The 16,947-nt window shown below is 36.9% G+C and overlaps 1 protein-coding gene across 4 annotated transcripts in view; it reads left to right on the top strand.

The window, feature by feature from the left end:
- The window catches only part of TRIQK (triple QxxK/R motif containing), a 105,169-nt gene that overhangs the window by 22,515 nt on the left and 65,707 nt on the right, over positions 1–16,947 (top strand). For 2 of the 4 annotated variants that reach the window (XM_043483493.1, XM_043483494.1), the window contains exon 2: positions 764–918. The exons of the other annotated variants lie outside the window; for them this stretch is intronic. The gene's annotated coding sequence lies outside the window, so the exon portion shown is untranslated. The remainder of the gene's footprint in view (positions 1–763; positions 919–16,947) is intronic. 4 annotated transcript variants of the gene reach the window in all.

The raw sequence follows: 16,947 nt of genomic DNA on the forward strand, positions 1-16,947 counted from the left end.
TGTATTCTCAAATACTTATAGTTACATTTTGAGCTGCTTATTATTATTATATAGCAGTTTGGAACCACTTAAATTTGACATTCTTATTTATGTGAGAACAATTGGAACATAAAGCTAGATAGAAGTTCAGTTCCTGGAACATAGTAAATATTTAGTAAATATTTTTTTGAACAAAATGAATAAACCATACATTTTTTATTTTCTTCTTACCTTTTAATGAAAATTTGGCTTAGAAAGTAACATGTACGTAACAAATTATGGTTGAATAAATATAATTATATTTATAGATCAACTCTACAAATTGCACTAATGGAAAATAAACTTCAAATCAGTCTCTATATTCATATTTAAGTCTAAAATATAGTGGAAACATCTCTTACTGCTTTACAGACAATCACTATACAATGAATCATTCTTCAAGTGTGATCTGCAGAAGTAATGTTACTGTTGATTACTAGTGAAAGAGGGTGTTTACTTAAATAAGTTTGGGACACCTCGGTTCAAATAAATTTCAATAGGCTTTTCTATTACAGGACTTCTCAGAGCCTTTTAATGAAATTGTATCTTGTGTAAAGGGGGAATAGAATGCAGTGTTTTTCAAGTATATATTGGCATAGAAACTTAATTTGAATGAACATATAATAGAGTTAGCAAACCATGAACCACAACATGGAAAATGCTACTACAGTGATTTTATTTTGCATACACTAAGGACCTGGAGATCATCCATTTAATATTTCCATATACTCTATTTGAATTCCAGTAAGAAAAAGCTATCAGAATATTATTATTGGTGGAATTGAATTTGCCAGGAATGCGAGCACAGCTTCCTCAGTAGAGATCTTGCCTTTGGAAACGTCTCACCTCTTGGCAGCTCTCCAGAGTTCAGACTTGGCAGCCTCAAGGACAAAGCTCAAGGTGTGTTTATTTGATTTAACATTTGGCAAAAGGTGTTTTGACTTGTGGTTTGTTTTCTTTCACTTTGTTTTTCTTGTTTTTGTTTGCTTTTGGCAATGAACTTGAGTTTGGAATTTGTTCTTTCTTATGGGAGGCAGGATTATGATGGGGAAATGTTTTTACTTGAATTTATTTTGTGATTTTGGACAAATCCAAAAAAACAGAGTGAGATCTATAAAACTATAAACCTTTATCTGATTAATTTGTTAAATCATTTAATATTATTAATTGCCTATAAGAATTTGTTGCCACATTAAAATATTTGATCTCTCTTGATATTTGGTACACTATGATATTTTGGTCCATTACTGTAATTTGATAATTATACATTGGTTAAAATCAGTGTACCTGCATAATAAGTGATTAAGTTCATAGAACAAATTAAGATAATAAAATATCTATTATTCAACATTATTTTAAATCTTTCTTGATTAATTGATACGTTGATGTCTCAAATTTTATGGAGAGAAGAAATTTGTCATAAAATGGAAGAAAATGGGCCCCCATTATATATGTGACCTTATCTTCTACTTTCTTCTTCCACCCCTCATTCCAATCAGAACTCTTTAGTAGTTCCCCATATATTTGTGGGGTAAACTCCAGGGCACAAAGGAAGTAGGACACTTTTTATACTTGCAGGAGACGGGACACTTCTTACACTCAGATCAAAGTACTGACATGATCAGTGTTTGTATCTGAATACACGTATGCGGATTTTTGTCTGTTTGGTGTATGTGTAAATGTGTGTTTTGGTGTGTGTGAGAGAGTGAGAGTGAACTTGCACAGTCAGTTGACCTTACCTAAAGATCTATATTTTTGTGATTTGGGAAACAAATCCATGTGCCCAGACTGAGATGAAGATGTGTTTCAGGAGAAACACAACCTAGAGTTGCTACTGAATCAAACAGGAGATGAGATCAATTTGGGACTGAGAGGTTGCTGGGCAGTGTTCTGTACTTGTGCAAAATCAGGTTACACATTTTACTGTAAAAATTGCTTTGAGAAGTTCAATTGCTTTTTTTCTTTAAATTGCTCAGAGTTCAGTGAATTTTGTGTATTTTCATTAAAAGGGCCCATGATATGTAATCTCTTCCCTGCTCCCAAATTTTGGTTAAAATAATAAAGACCCAACAGTAGGGGAAAAATTTCTAAAATTAGTGAGGTAGTTATCAAGTGCTTTTATAAAATCATTTTTATGATGGACCTTGAAATAAATAGTATGTTATAGTGAAGTTAATTTTCAAAAATAACATAGAGAAGTGATTTGAATATTATTATATTTTTCTTAAAGGTTTTTTTTGGAAAACATTGGAATGGACTGTAATTTAAAGGATATCCTAAAATTGTATTTCTTACTCAGCATTATATGTTAGAGCTAGGGTCATTTTTAACATTTGGAATGCTAAATTTGGTACTGCATATTCAAGTTTTGATCATTGATGGAACCAGTTTTATCTAATGTCTGATTACCACTGCTCTAGTTAAAAGAACCATACTGACCTACCTAATGCAAGTGTGAATATAAGAGAAATTGTGACATATAGACTTAGAAATAGCATCAAGGGTTTACAACTCCTGAACTCCTGAGGAAGGAATAAGAGAGAATTAGTGCAAGTGTTGAACTGAGAGGATTCTTTTCTTAGACTGGAGAATAATTTGAGATTTCTGACAAAGATTAAATTGTTAGTTTAAAAAATGGGACCAGTGTTCAAGATTTTTGTTGTTGTTCAGAAGCCTTCCATTTTAGAAAGTATTTTAGAATGCTCCTTATGTACATAAACTGCAAGCATATAAGTGATAATCTATTCATCCAAAGTTTTCAACACATTAAGAAGAAGACCGTATATGTAATTTGCTGTTTTGAGTTATCCAAAGATACTTTTGCTGAAGCCAATTAGCTGATGATAGAAGATGGTTAGGAGACCACATGATAGCAGAAAGGGTACTATTTATATGTAATTGAGTTACACATAGATATTATGAGACCATCCTTTTCTTTTTTTTTCTTTATATGTCTGAGTGACTTTTTACATGAATGTAAGGTCTTCAAGTTCAGATTAGTTTTTTCTCTTAAAAGGCTTATTTGGAGTGTATGGTGACTCCACGGTGAGTAAGTGATTAAGTCAGTGTGATGGAACGATGCTGACAACATTTATCCAGCACGTACTGTGTGGGGAGCACCATGTTCAGTACTTTAAATGAACTAGCAGTTTAATTTAACACTTACAGCGGCCACATGAGATAGGAATTCTTACTGTACTGATTTGAAAAATGGTAAACGAGCTTAGCTTAGTAAACAACTAAAAAGTGACAGAACCAGAAAGGAAATAAGTGAAAGCAAGGAAGAGTTAACCCATACTTTATCAGACTTATCTCCTTATAAAAGAGAACTTAGAGTAATATTTTAAAATTCAAAGCTTTTAAAGCAAGTTTATAATAATTAAGCATAAAATGTGGATGTTTTAAGTTAACGTAATAGTTCTGGAAAATATCTGTTCAAGAATGTACTGAGTATCCAGTGTTCTAATTTATTTGAGATTTTTTTAGTATACAATCAATTGTACAAACATTCTACTGAAGGGAAATCAGAAAATAAAAAATGGACTAATATGAAAAGAGCTTTTTAACCTTTTAAAAGTAACAATTGATAGGTCTAAGGTAAAATAACTTTCCTGTTGCAACACTGCAACACAATCATCTAATTGTTCATATTTTGTCATGCTTGCGTCAAATCATGAAGAGATGAAATATTGATTGCTATAATATGGTTATTTATTTTAAATATTATTGACCATGACTTTGAAGAAATCTCTTCTCTCCTCACTTCTTATATACTGAAGATGCAGCATTCCAAGAAAGCAATTAAATGTCATTTGTAAAAGAACTTTATTTTCTATAATTACAGACCTAGGTGGTCTGTGGCTTAAACAGAATGACAGTGAGAAGTCTTAGGACATGTTTTTCCTATGAAGGACACATTTAAGTGCATTTTAGCATCAAAATAGCTATAAATGCTCATGATTAAAGATTCAATCTTCTTTTTGTTTGCAGTATATAGGGGCGTGTTTATGTGTGTATAGAAAAAAAGAGGAAGGGAAGAATAAATGTGAAAATGAGAATGAATTATTCCCAGGCTCCCTAGATGTGTTGTTTTTAGTAGCTTTTCAGAATCCTACCGCTGTAATTCAGGGAATTGACTAAACACTGACATTATCATTAAAATACAAGATACCATTTTTTTTCTGTTCTCTTTTTCCTCTATTTTCTCTCAAGTGGTCTCATATTACTGTAGTGGATATTCTTTTATGTAGATGTCTCTACTATACCACTCTGAATGTCCCTGCTTGGTAGATCATCTTGCATCTATTCTTTCTTGTGAATGCTTTAAGGAGTTAAAAAATGGATATGGTTTATGAACTTCATTATTGAAGATATAATAATGTGGTACAGTGAAAAATTGAAGTGTTCAATCACAAGGTCATTAACAAAGAATGAAAAATAATTAAGGGCAAAAGATGAAGGGAGATTTTAAGGTAAATTTGAAATTCAAGCATGAAAACACCACTGTGTTGAGAGAGGCATAGGAGAGATTTTTGCAGAGGATAGAACCTGTATTGAAAGTCTGGTTCTGTAGTAACTAGACTTTTGTACTGAAAGAGATAACATGTAAGTCTTTGGAACAGGCTATAAAAAAATTTTGGAAAAGGGTAGCAAAAGTGACTAATGTATTATAGTTAAAAAATAAACGGTAAGGGAATATGATTCATCAAAGAGAAATTTGGGCCAGAGATTGTGATTATGGTCAATAATGTGAAAAAGTTGAACAATTATTTTTTACTTTGGGCTTCCCTGGTAGCTGCTCAGCTGGTAAAGAATCTGCCTGCAGTGCAGGAGACTCTGGTTCAATTCCTGGGTTGAACAGTTGAAAGATTATATTTTTTCTTTATTAATGGCTTCATGCAGTTTATAAGTGCACTCAGTTGTTTACTTTCATAAAATCCCATTTTCTAAAATGAACCGAAAAGGGCAAGTTTAAAGACAGGGGCCCAGAAGAGTTCACAGCCTTTTTATGACATTTATTTCTAAATGCCTAATTTGAAAGAGAATGTCCTGGTTTACGATTTTCATTTTTTTTTTTTTTAACTTTTAGAAAGAGGCAGATGGTATGAAAACTGGACTCCCTTATTTAAAGGGAATGTTGATATTTATAACCAAGCTTATCTCCAGCAAGATTTGTTTTTTGCAGCTGTTCCAGGTTGAAAAAAAATATATTAAAGTCCTGGCTTGTTTTTCTTTCCATATTTGGGGTGGGGGGGGAATCTTCAGAATGTGAAAAAGTGATGTTTGATTTTAAACATGAATGCAATGTAAACTGTGATTTTTTTGCTTCTATATGTGAATTTTCTGTTTGTATGCTGTGATGATATTACTCTTTTTGTTTCACTGATCTATTTCCTAGATATATCACACTTGGGAAATAATTTACTCATCATTTTCCTATCATCAAAGTATTCTAGGAAATGTAGTAGATTTTCACTGAGTTAGCCTTTATTATTAAACTATTTTCTGACTTTTCATTTTGATATTAGTCATTTTCTTTCTTCCCAGAGTGAGTATATTTTTCACTGGGAAATAAATGTTTTCTGTCCCTTTTTTATAGTTATGTTATTTTTTATAAGTTGTGATATTCTTTCTTATTCTATTCTTTGCTTCTCTATTTTCAGTTGTAAATGCTGCTATTGCTCTGAACATATATATCTTAGCAATTTCCTTTTATAATTTCATTGTATTAATTGTATACAATTGATACAAAATTAATTGTATTTTATACTCTAAACTTAATACATGGAACTGTCTCTTTGGGAACATGATAACGCTGGAATGAATATCTAAGTTCAGTTCAGTCACTTAGTCGTGTCTGACTCTTTGTGACCTCATGGACTGCAGCACTCCAGGCTTCCCTGTCCATCACCAAATCCTGGAGCTTACACAAACTCATGTCCATCGAGTCGGTGATGCCATCCAACCATCTCATCCTCTGTCAGCCCCTTCTCCTCCTGCCTTCAATCTTTCCCAGCATCAGGGTCTTTTCAAATGAGTCAGTTCTTCACATCAGGTGGCCAAAGAATTGGAGTTTCAGCTTCAGCATCAGTCCTTCCAATGAATATTCAGGACTGATTTCCTTTAGGATAGACTGGTTGGATCTCCTTGCAGTCCATGGGACTCTCAAGACTCTTCTCCAACACCACAGGTCAAAAGCATCAATTCTTTGGTGCTCAGCTTTCTTTTTGTTTTTGTTTTTCCATTTATTTTTATTAGTTGGAGGCTAATTGCTTTACAATATTGTAGTGGTTTTTGCCATACATTGACATGAATCAGGCATGGATTTACATGTGTTCCCCATCCTGAACCCCCCTCCCACCTCCCTCCCCATCCCATCCCTCTGGGTCATCCCAGTGCACCAGCCCATGCTCAGCTTTCTTTATAGTCCAACTCTCACATCCATACATGACTACTGGAAAAACCATAGGTTTGACTAGATGAACCTTTGTTGGCAAAGTAATGTCTCTGCTTTTTAATATGCTGTCTAGGTGAATATCTAAGCTTATACACAAACATAATCTTTGTTAATATGTATTATGATTATGTACCTACATATACAGTTTTCCATAATAAAGGATATTTTATCATTAGATATATTAATTTATTGTGAATAAATGTGATTATTGATATAAGTGAAAATAAATTACATAACTTGCTTGTCAAACTGGAGCAAGCCCCACTGTTTACATACAGATAACTTCCTGAGTATAAAATATTATGTAAATTATGATTATGTCAGGTATATATTTTTCCTTTTCAATAATTAAAACTAAAACATTTATTTAAAAGTTTTTGTCTAAAAAAAAAGTTTTTGTCTGTCAACACTTACACTTAATCCATTTGATTTAGTATTATGAAGACCAGCATATTGCTTAAATTTATAAAAGCCCAACCATTACTAGTGGACTTCTCTGAAAGCTTAGTTGGTTAAGAATCCACATGTAATGCAGGAGACCCCGGTTCGATTGTTGGATCAGGAAGATCCTCTGGAGAAGAAATAGGCTACCCACTCCAGTATTCTTGGGCTTCTCTTGTGGCTCAGCTGGAAGGAATCTGTCTGCAATGCGGGAGACCTGGGTTCAATCCCTGGGTTGGGAAGATCCCCTGGAGAAGGGAAAGGCTACCCACTCCATATTCTGGCCTGGAGAATTCCATGGACAGTCCATAGCGTCACAAAGATTGGACACAACTGAGCGAGTTTCACTTTCAACCATTACTAGTAGCAAGCAGTTTATTTCCAGGGAGTCTCTGGCTGTTTTCTGAATAAACCCCTTAAATATCAGTCTTTGATTCATTAAGTAATCACTTTCTGTCTTTAATCGCGTAGAACGTGTGTCAGTTCAGGTTATCCCACACCTCCTTTTGTTCTTCCTTTATTCTTTCTTTTTTACTCTGGATCGGTTCCTTTCCTTTTCTTTCACTGGAGTGTAGTTGCTTTACAGTGCTGTCCTAGTGCCTCTGCACAAGGAATGCATCAGCTGTAACATATGTGTGCCCGCGGCCACGTGGACCTCCCTCCCAACCCAGCCCCCATTCCACCCGTCTGGGTTGCCACAGTCACCCCGCTGAGATTCCCGTGCTACGATAACCAGAGTTAAATGTGCTAAGTGAAGAATATATGAACTATTTGTTGGCGTATCACCTCTACCTATCTTTTTGTAAGGATTCACTCTAGTTGTTCAGTCACTCAGTCATGTCCGACTCTTTGTGACCCTGACGGGTTGCAGCATGCCAAGCTTCCCTGTCCTTTACTATTTCTCTGAGTGTGCTCAAACTCATGTCCACTGAGTCAGTGATTCCATCCAACCATGTCAGCTTCTGTTGCCCCCATCTCATTCTTCCCTTCATCGTTCCCAGCATCAAGGTCTTTTCCAGTGAGTTGGCTCTTTGCATCAGGTGGCCAAAGTATTACAGCTTCAGCATCAGTCCTTCCAATGAATATTCAGTGTTGATTTCCTTTAGAATTGACTGATTTGATCTCCTTGCCGCCCAAGGGACTCTCAAGAGTCTTCTCCAGCACCACAGTTCAAAAGCATCAAATTTTTGGTGCTCGGCCTTCTTTATGGTCCAACTCTCATATTCATACATGACTACTGGGAAAACTATAGCTTTGACGCTATGGATCTTTGTCTGTAAAGTGATGTCTCTGCTTTTTTTTTTTTCCTTTTTTTTTTTTTTGCCACTTTGTTTTTTAATTGAAGGATAATGCTGTATGGAATTTTGTGGTTTTCTGTCAAACATCAACAAGAATCAGCCGTAGGTACACACCAGTGTTCCCTCCCTCTTAAACCTCCCTTCCAACTCCCTCCCCATCTCACCCTTCTAGATTGTCACAGAGCCCCTGTTTGAGTTCCCTGAGTCATACAGAAAATTCCATTGGCTATCTAATATTTTCCATATGGTATTGTCAGTTTAATATGCTGCCCAGGTTTGTCATAGCTTTTCTTCTTTGTAGCGAGCGTTTTTCAATTCCATTGATTCAGTCATCATCCATAGTGATTTTAGAGCCCATGAAAATAAAAGTCTGTTAGTATTTCCACCTTTTCTCCATCCGTTTGCCATGAAGTGATGGGACTGGATGCCAGGATCTTAGTTTTTTGAGTGTTGAGTTTTAAGCAAGGTTTTTCACTCTCCTTTTTCACCTTCATCAAGGAGCTTTAGTTCCTCTTTGCTTTCTGCCATTAAAATGGTATCATCCGCCTATCTGAGGTTGTTGATATTTCTCCTGGCAATCTTGATTCCAACTTGTGATTCATCCAGCCCAGCTTTTCACATGATGTACTCTGCATAGAAGTTAAATAAGCAGAATGACAATATACAGACTTGATGTATTCCTTTCCCAATTTTAAACCCATCTATCATTCCATTCACTCTAGTATGTTAGTTCATTTTATAAAGCCATTTTTCCTTGCATGAGTGTTTGCCTAGTGTGGGTTTAGTAAAAATTTAAATGGAATTCTCATAATAAACAAATTGACTTGAAACATTCAGTAAAACTTGCTAGTATTCTATTACTCTGTACTCTCACCATGTAATAAAGCAAGTGATTCTATAAGAGCTGTGAAACTGTGCAAACAAAAGTCTTGCACCTCACTACTCCTGATTTTGTTGTTATTGCTCATGTTCCCAATGGATACCATGTGAGTGAGCACTTAAAGAGCATTGACATGAGGTTGTCTATATTCATTTCTACTTCTTTTACCAGAAGATCCAAAGTGTATGTTTCTCAAATTCTTTGAAAATAATAAAAATAAGAAAGATGAAAGGATGTTTTTTCAATTAGTACTGTAGACATCTGAATAACATTTAGTTCAAATATCAATGGCTAAGACAGAAATAAAATACATTATTTTATTATATGTTATGGCTGAAGGAGATTTGTGCTTAGTCATATTAGGGGTAACAGTGCATAAAGGAAAGTGATATAAATATATATTTATAAACTATATTAAAATAATTGAATTTTTAATTTAAAAGCATTTACGTATTTCCTAGGCTTGCAGCCTTTCATTTTGAACATCAGCAATCATTATTCTATTAGTTCATGGGAAAAATAGCACACTGCTCACAATAATCACCCTCTTTTTTTTTTGAAATATTCTTCTAGAGGACCTGATTCTGAGATAAAATGTTAGCTTATGTGAAGGAGGATTTAATTAACACTGTTGAAAATTGGCCAGTGGGAAAGAGAGAAAACTTGCAAAGTAGTAATGCCAATTTATAAAGAATAAAAACTGATTATAAAATAGAAACCTTTAAAGGATGTGTTAGTAGAGTATAATGACAATTTAATTTCCTAATAAGAATGTAGCTTAGAGAGCATCTGACAAACTTGACACATTTCTTTCTTTGTCTTTAAAAATAATGAGTGAGAATTCCCTGGTCATGGTTAGGATTCAGTGCTTTCACTGTGGGAACCAGATCCAGTTCCTGGTTGGGGAATTAAGAACTTGCAAGCTGTGTGGTGCTGCCATAAAAACAAAACAAAACAAACAAAAAGAAAACAAAAACACACACACAAATAAATAATTACTAATGATAACCAACAGCTATGTTTAACTGATTCAATAAACTAGGTACTAGCTAATTCATTTCCAGATATGTATTAGTTTTCTATAAATGCATAATACATTACTGTAAACTTAGTGGCTTACAACAACAATCTCTTATTAGCTCACAATTTTGTGGGTCAAGAGTCCAACATGGTCTGAATAGGTTTTATGCTTGGGATCTTGCAAACCTGAAATCGAATGCCACCCAGGCCATTCAAGGCTCTGTGAAAGAATCCACTTCTAAGTTCTTATAGGTTGTGGGCAGAATTTAATTTCTTATGGTTGTAGGACTAAAGACCTCCTTTCCTTCTTGGTTGACTGATCTCCTCCATGTCACCCTTATTTCATGCTACATGGACCTTTCCATCAATGGAGAATTTCTCATACATAAAATTGCTTTGAATTTCTCTGACTTCTCTTACTTTGACCTCTAGACTATGATTTAAAATGCTTATATGATTAGGTCAGTACCACTTGGATGACATCCTTATTTTAAAGTCAACTGATGTAGAACATTAACTAAATGTGTGAAACCCTTTCGCTGTTAATGTAACATAATCTTAGGAGTTATATTTTGTCATATTTACAGATTCTACCCACACTCTAGGTGAGGAAGAAATTTGTGAAGAACTGCATATTGGAGGCAATCTTAGAATTCTACCAATCACATTTGATATAGTCATTGCTTATTAGTATAATGTATGGGTAATTTTTAATTTACTGGGTGCTCCAGGGTTGCCTCATTATTTTTGTAGTTAATACCAGCTCTTTCTTTCTCTACTTACATCCATTTTTGTATTTACATCTAACATCCTACTTTCTACATGTCTGTTGCTATTATTATAACTTTCTTCTTATCTGTGTTTAGAACAGATGAGACATAGGAACCCACACATTGAGATTCCTACTTTTAAAAAGCAGCTAATGAATTCCTATGGAGAGTTATTCTTGGTCTCTCTTGGTCATTCAAAACTGTTTTGAGAAAACACAGTTAATTGCAAAAAGCTATATTGTATTTAGGAATTGATAGGGCAGAAATAGAGTAATGAATTATATATTTTACCACAGGCTCCCCAGACAACAGATTCTGAGGTGCAGCTTAAACTTGGATGCAATACTAGGGAGACAAGAATGAGTGAAAAATAGAAGAAAAAAAAACTAGATAAGGAGGAAAAACAAATATAAGGTGGTTACTGAACTGGCCACAGTGTAAGAGAAAATATAGACTTTTATTTAGTCATGTGGGACATCTCCAGGCTGGCTGTAGAGAGCCAATTAGTTGGATTGAGGAAGAGAAAGAAATTTATCTACTAACATCTTCCTGTCACTTATTTTTTATTGGTCAAAGCTCTATTCTTGTACTTTTCAGATTGTGTTTGGGCTATGGGGCTTGGGATTTGGAAGTGGTAGGAGAAGCCAAGCTTCCTATCGATCTAGGTGTAGGTATTGCTGTAGCTGTGGAGGTGGTGTTGGAAATTGTACCTTCACCTTTACCGTCACCCACCCCCAGAGGAAGCCACGTCAGCCAGGACTATTAGATTAGTTGTGGGTAATAGCTGGTGCTATTCATTGGGCAAGTGACTAAGCCTCCAGAAGACAGTGAATATGGGAAAATACCTAAGTTGGGCCTAACATAGAATGTTGTGTGGTGATTGCATCTGGTCAACTTCTTTAAAGAAGTTGAGTCTTTAAAGTCTTTAAACAATTTAATCTTTAATTTAATCTTTGAATATTTAAGAGTCTTTAAATAATCTTTAAGGATTATTTGTAATATGTAAATATGCCTTTGATAGGATGCAGGTCACAGTTAGAACTCCTTAAATGTTTATGAAGTTTAATTTTTGCATAGAATATCCTCCTTTGTTCTCAGATGTGAAGTGAAGTGAAAGTCGTTCAGTCATGTGCAACTCTTTGTGACCCTATGGACTATACAGTCCATAGAATTTTCCAAGCCAGAATATTGGAGTGGGTAGCCTTTCCCTTCTCCAGGGGATCTTCCCAACCCAGGGATCGAACCCAGGTCTCCCGTATTGCAGGCGGATTCTTTACCAGCTGGGGTTCTCAGATAGTCCTTTCGAAATTTAGATAGTGTTTTGTTTTTTTTTTTAAAGTTGGGGAAGTTAATCAAGCATAATTAAAATGATATATCATTCCTTTGGACATTCTTTGTTAGTTGAGTCCTAAAGTTTTGCTGAAAGGCGTTAATCTTGTGGGTGTGTTGCTTTTCAAATATGAGTATTCAACCAGGTCAATATTCTTTACCAATGTAGACAAAAGCCAATTGTCTATTTTCACATGATTACTGTAATAGCAGAATCTGAGATTAGTATTTACATGATCTTCTTAGACAAAGATTTTGTTATTATTTTTTGCTATTAGTAGGATCAGTGTAGGGTTGAATTCAGGTTCTCTGATAAGGCTCGTTGGACTTTCTAAAGTAAACAGGTTAAGAACAAACAGATGTATTTAATCTCTGATGTTTCTTCTGATTCTGTGATTCTGTTGTAATAAATAAACTGATATGCTAGCTAGTTATACTCAGCTCCTGCCTTTAATATATTTAAGGTAGGTTCCATGACTTTAACACTGCCATTCTTATTCACAAGTTGAGGTATATTCACATGTCTTTTCAACAGTGAGGCTGGGGAGCCCTCTGCTTTTTGAGGTTCCTGGGTGGTGAATCAGTCCCAGGATAGCCAGCAGCAACAGGGAGGCCAGGGACCCCACACCTCCTGGGCATCCTCCAACATCATTCAGCTCCAGTCAAAAAATCCAGCAGGGCCTTTGCTCAGGCCCCCAGGTGGCGCGTTGACCAACCCCCAGTAGCCAGTAAAGGTTTGCTTGTTGTTGTTCAGTTGCTCATTCGTGTCCAACGCTCTGCAACCCTGTGTGGACTGCAGCGCGCCAGGCTTCCTGGTCTTTCACCATCTCCCGAACTCTGCTCAAACTCATGTCCATTGAGTCGGTGATGCCATCCAACCATCTCATCCTCTGTCGACCTCATCTTCTGCCTTCAATCATTCCCAGCATCAAGGTCTTTTCAAATGAGTCAGCTCTTCACATCAGATGGCCAAAGTGTTGGAGCTTCAGCTTCAGCATCAGTCCTCCCAATGAATATTCAGGGTTGATTTCCTTTCTATTGACTTGTTTGATATTCTTGCAGTCCAGGGGATTCTCAAGAGTCTTCTCCAACACCACAGTTCTAAAGCATCAATTCTTCGGTGCTCAGCCTTCTTTATGGTCCAACTCTCACATCCATACATGACTACTAGAAAAACTGTAGCTTTGATTATATAGACTTTTGTTGGCAAAGGTCTCTGCTTTTTGATATGCCATCTATGTTTGTTACAGCTTTTCTTCCAAGGAGTAAGCATCTTTCAATTTCATGACTCCAGTCACCACCCACATTTTAGAGCTCAAGAAAACAAAGTCTGTCACTGTTTCCATTGTTTCCTCGTCTGTTTGCCATGAAATGATGGGGCCGGATGCCATGATCTTCGTTTTTGGAATGTTGAGTTTTAAGCCAGCTTGTTCACTTTCTTCATTCACCTTCATCAAGAGGCTCTTTAGTTCCTCTTCACTTTCTGCCATAAGGGTGGTGTCATGCATATCTGAGGTTATTGATATTTTTCCCAGCAATCTTGATTCCAGCTTGTGCTTCATTCATCCAGCCTGCAATTTCACGTGATGCACTCTACATGCAAGTTAAATAAGCAGGTTGACAATATATAGACTTGACATACTCCTTTCCCAATTTTGAACCAGTCCATTGTTCCACGTCCAGTTCTGACTGTTCCTTATTGACCTGCATACAGGTTTCTCAAGAGGCAGGTAAGGTGGTCTGGTGTTCCCATCTCTTTAAGAGTGTTCCATAGTTTGTTGTGATCCACACAGTCAAAGAATTTAGCATAGTCAATGAAGCAGAAGTAGATGTTTTTCTGGAATTTTCTTCCTTTTCTATGATCCAGCAGATGTTGGCAATTTAATATATTTCCTCTGCCATTTCTAAATCCAACTGGTACATCTGGAAGTTCTTGGTTCATGTACTGTTGAAGTCTAGCTTGAAGGATTTTGAATATTACCTTGTTAGCATGTAAAATGCCTGCAATAGTCTGATAGTTTGAACATTCTTTGGCATTGTCCTTCTCTGAGATTGGAATGAAAAAACACATTTTCCATTCCTATGGCCACTGCTGATTTTTCCAAATTTGTTGGCATATTGAGTGCAGCACTTTCACAGCATCATCTTTTAGGACTTGAAATAGCTCGGCTGGAATTCCATCACCTCCGCTAACTTTGTTTGGAGTGATGCTTCTTAAAGCCCACTTAACTTCTCACTCCAATATGTCTGGCTCTAGGTGGCTGATCACACCATTGTGGTTAACCGAATCATTAAGATGTTTTCTGTATAGTTCGTCTGTGTATTCCTGCCACCTCTTCTTAATATCTTCTGCTTCTGTTAGGTCCATAACATTTATGTCCTTTATCATGCCCATCTTTGCATGAATTGTTTCCTTGATATCTCTAATTTCCTTGAAGAGATCTCTGATCTTTCCCATTTTATTGTTTTCCTCTATTTCTTTGCAATGTTCACTTAGGAAGGCTTTCTTACCTCTCCTTGGTATTCTTGGAACTCTGCATTCAGATGTGTGTATCTTTCCTTTCCTAGACCAGTGAATGTTTACACACTCAAGAGGGTCAGCAGTGGGGCAGCCGGTATCTGGGCATGTCCTCTGGCTACCTGGAACAGCTGAAGGGCGTGTCCCTGCTAGTCCGGGCCTGAGAAGACACTGTCCACTGGAGAAGGGAATGGCAAACCACTGTCTTGCCTTGAGAGCCCTATGAAAAGTATGAAAAGGCAAAAAAAAAAGATGACAGTAAAAGATGAGCATTCCAGATTGGTAGGTTTCCAGTATGCTACTGGAGAAGAGTGGAGAAATAGCTCCAGAAAGAATGAGGAGGCTAAGCCAAAGCAGAAATGACACCCAGTTGAGCATGTCTGGTGACGAAAGTAAAGTCCGATGCTGTAAAGAACAATATTGCATGGGAACCTGGAATGTTAAGTCCATGAATCAAGGTAAATTGGATGTGGTCAAATAGGAGATGGCAAGAGTGAACATTGACATTTTAGGAAGCAGTGAACTAAAATGGAGGGGAATGGGGAAAATTTAATTCAGATGACCATTATATCTACTACTGTTGGCAAGAATTCCTTAGAAGAAATGGAGTAGCCCTCTCATGGTCAAAACAAGAGTCCAAAATGCAGTTCTTGGGTGCAGTCTCAAAATCAACATAATGATCTTGGTTCAGTATCAAGGAAAACCATTCAACATCACAGTAATACAAGTCTATTCCCCAACCACCAATGCCAAGGAAGCTGAAGTTGAACAACTCTATGAAGAACTCTAGGTGAGTGACCACACCATCATGGTTATCTGAGTCATTAAAACCATTTTTTTATAGTTCTTCTGTGTATTCTTGTCACCTCTTATTTTCTTCTGCTTCTGTTAGGTCCTTACTGTTTCTGTCCTTTATTGTGCCCATCCTTGCATGAAATATTCCCTTGATATCATCAGTTTTCTTGAGGAGATCTCTAGTCTTTCCCATTCTACTGTTTTCCTCTATTTCTTTGCATTGATCCCTTAGGTCAGGGTCAGGGATATAGGTCCTTGGGATATATAAATGCATCTTTGAAGGAATGGGGCACCCAAGGAGAGCACGTATGGAATGGTTGTACTATGCTGTGCTTGGTTGCTCAGTCGTGTCCGATTCTTTGCAGCCTCATGGACTGCAGCCCACCAGGCTCCTCTGTCCATGCAGATTCTCCAGGCAAGAATACTGGAGTGGGTTGCCATGCCCTCCTCCAGGGGATCTTCCCGGCCCAGGGATCAAACCCAGCTCTCCCGCATTGCAGGCAGATTCTTTACCGTCTGAGCCTCCACTGAAGCCCAGTTGTACTGTGGGTGGCACCAAAATTTACCAAGCAGACTGAGGAAAAAATGCTTATGATGGTTGTAAGCAAGAAATCAAGGTGATGGAGGTGGAAAATCAGGTGTGTACTGACTTAAAACTGATGCCTAGGAGTTGCAATACTAAGTACAGTTGGCCTTCCATATCCTTGGGTTCTGCGTCCACTGATTCAACCAACAATGGATCAAAATGGTTCAAAAAGAGAAAAAAACTCCAGAAAGTTCCAAAAAGCAAAACTTGACCTTGCCACACACTGGCAACTAGTTTCATAGCATTTGCATTGTATTAGGTATTATAAGGGCTTCCCTGGTGGCTCAGATGGTAAAGTGTCTGTCTACAATGAGGGAGACCTGGGTTCGATCCCTGGGTCGGGAAGATCCCCTGGAGAAGGAAATGGCCCCCCACTCCAGTATTCTTGCCTGGAAAATCCCATGGACTGAGGAGCCTGGTAGGCTATAGTCCATGGGGTCACAAAGAGTCGGACATGACTGAGCGACTTCACTTTCACTTTCAGGTATTATAAATAGTCTAGATGTGATTTAAAGTATATGACTGGATGTATATAGGTTATATTGGAGAAGGAAATGGCAACCCACTCCAGTATTCTTGCCTGGAGAATTCCATGGACAGAGGAGCCTGGTGGGCTGCAGTCCAGGGGGTCACAGAGTCAGACAAGACTGAGTGACTAACACTACTCCTATATAGGTTCTATGCAAGTATTGTATTATCTTATATAAGGGGCTTGAACGTGAAAGATCTTGGCATCCTTGGGGATTCTAGAATTAATCTCTTCATGGGTACTGAGGGACAGCTGTGCTCAGAAGTGCCACATATCACCAAGAGAGAGGTTTCATAACTAAGAACT

This window comes from Cervus canadensis, chromosome 12 (assembly GCF_019320065.1).
Source record: "Cervus canadensis isolate Bull #8, Minnesota chromosome 12, ASM1932006v1, whole genome shotgun sequence".
NCBI lineage: Eukaryota > Metazoa > Chordata > Mammalia > Artiodactyla > Cervidae > Cervus > Cervus canadensis.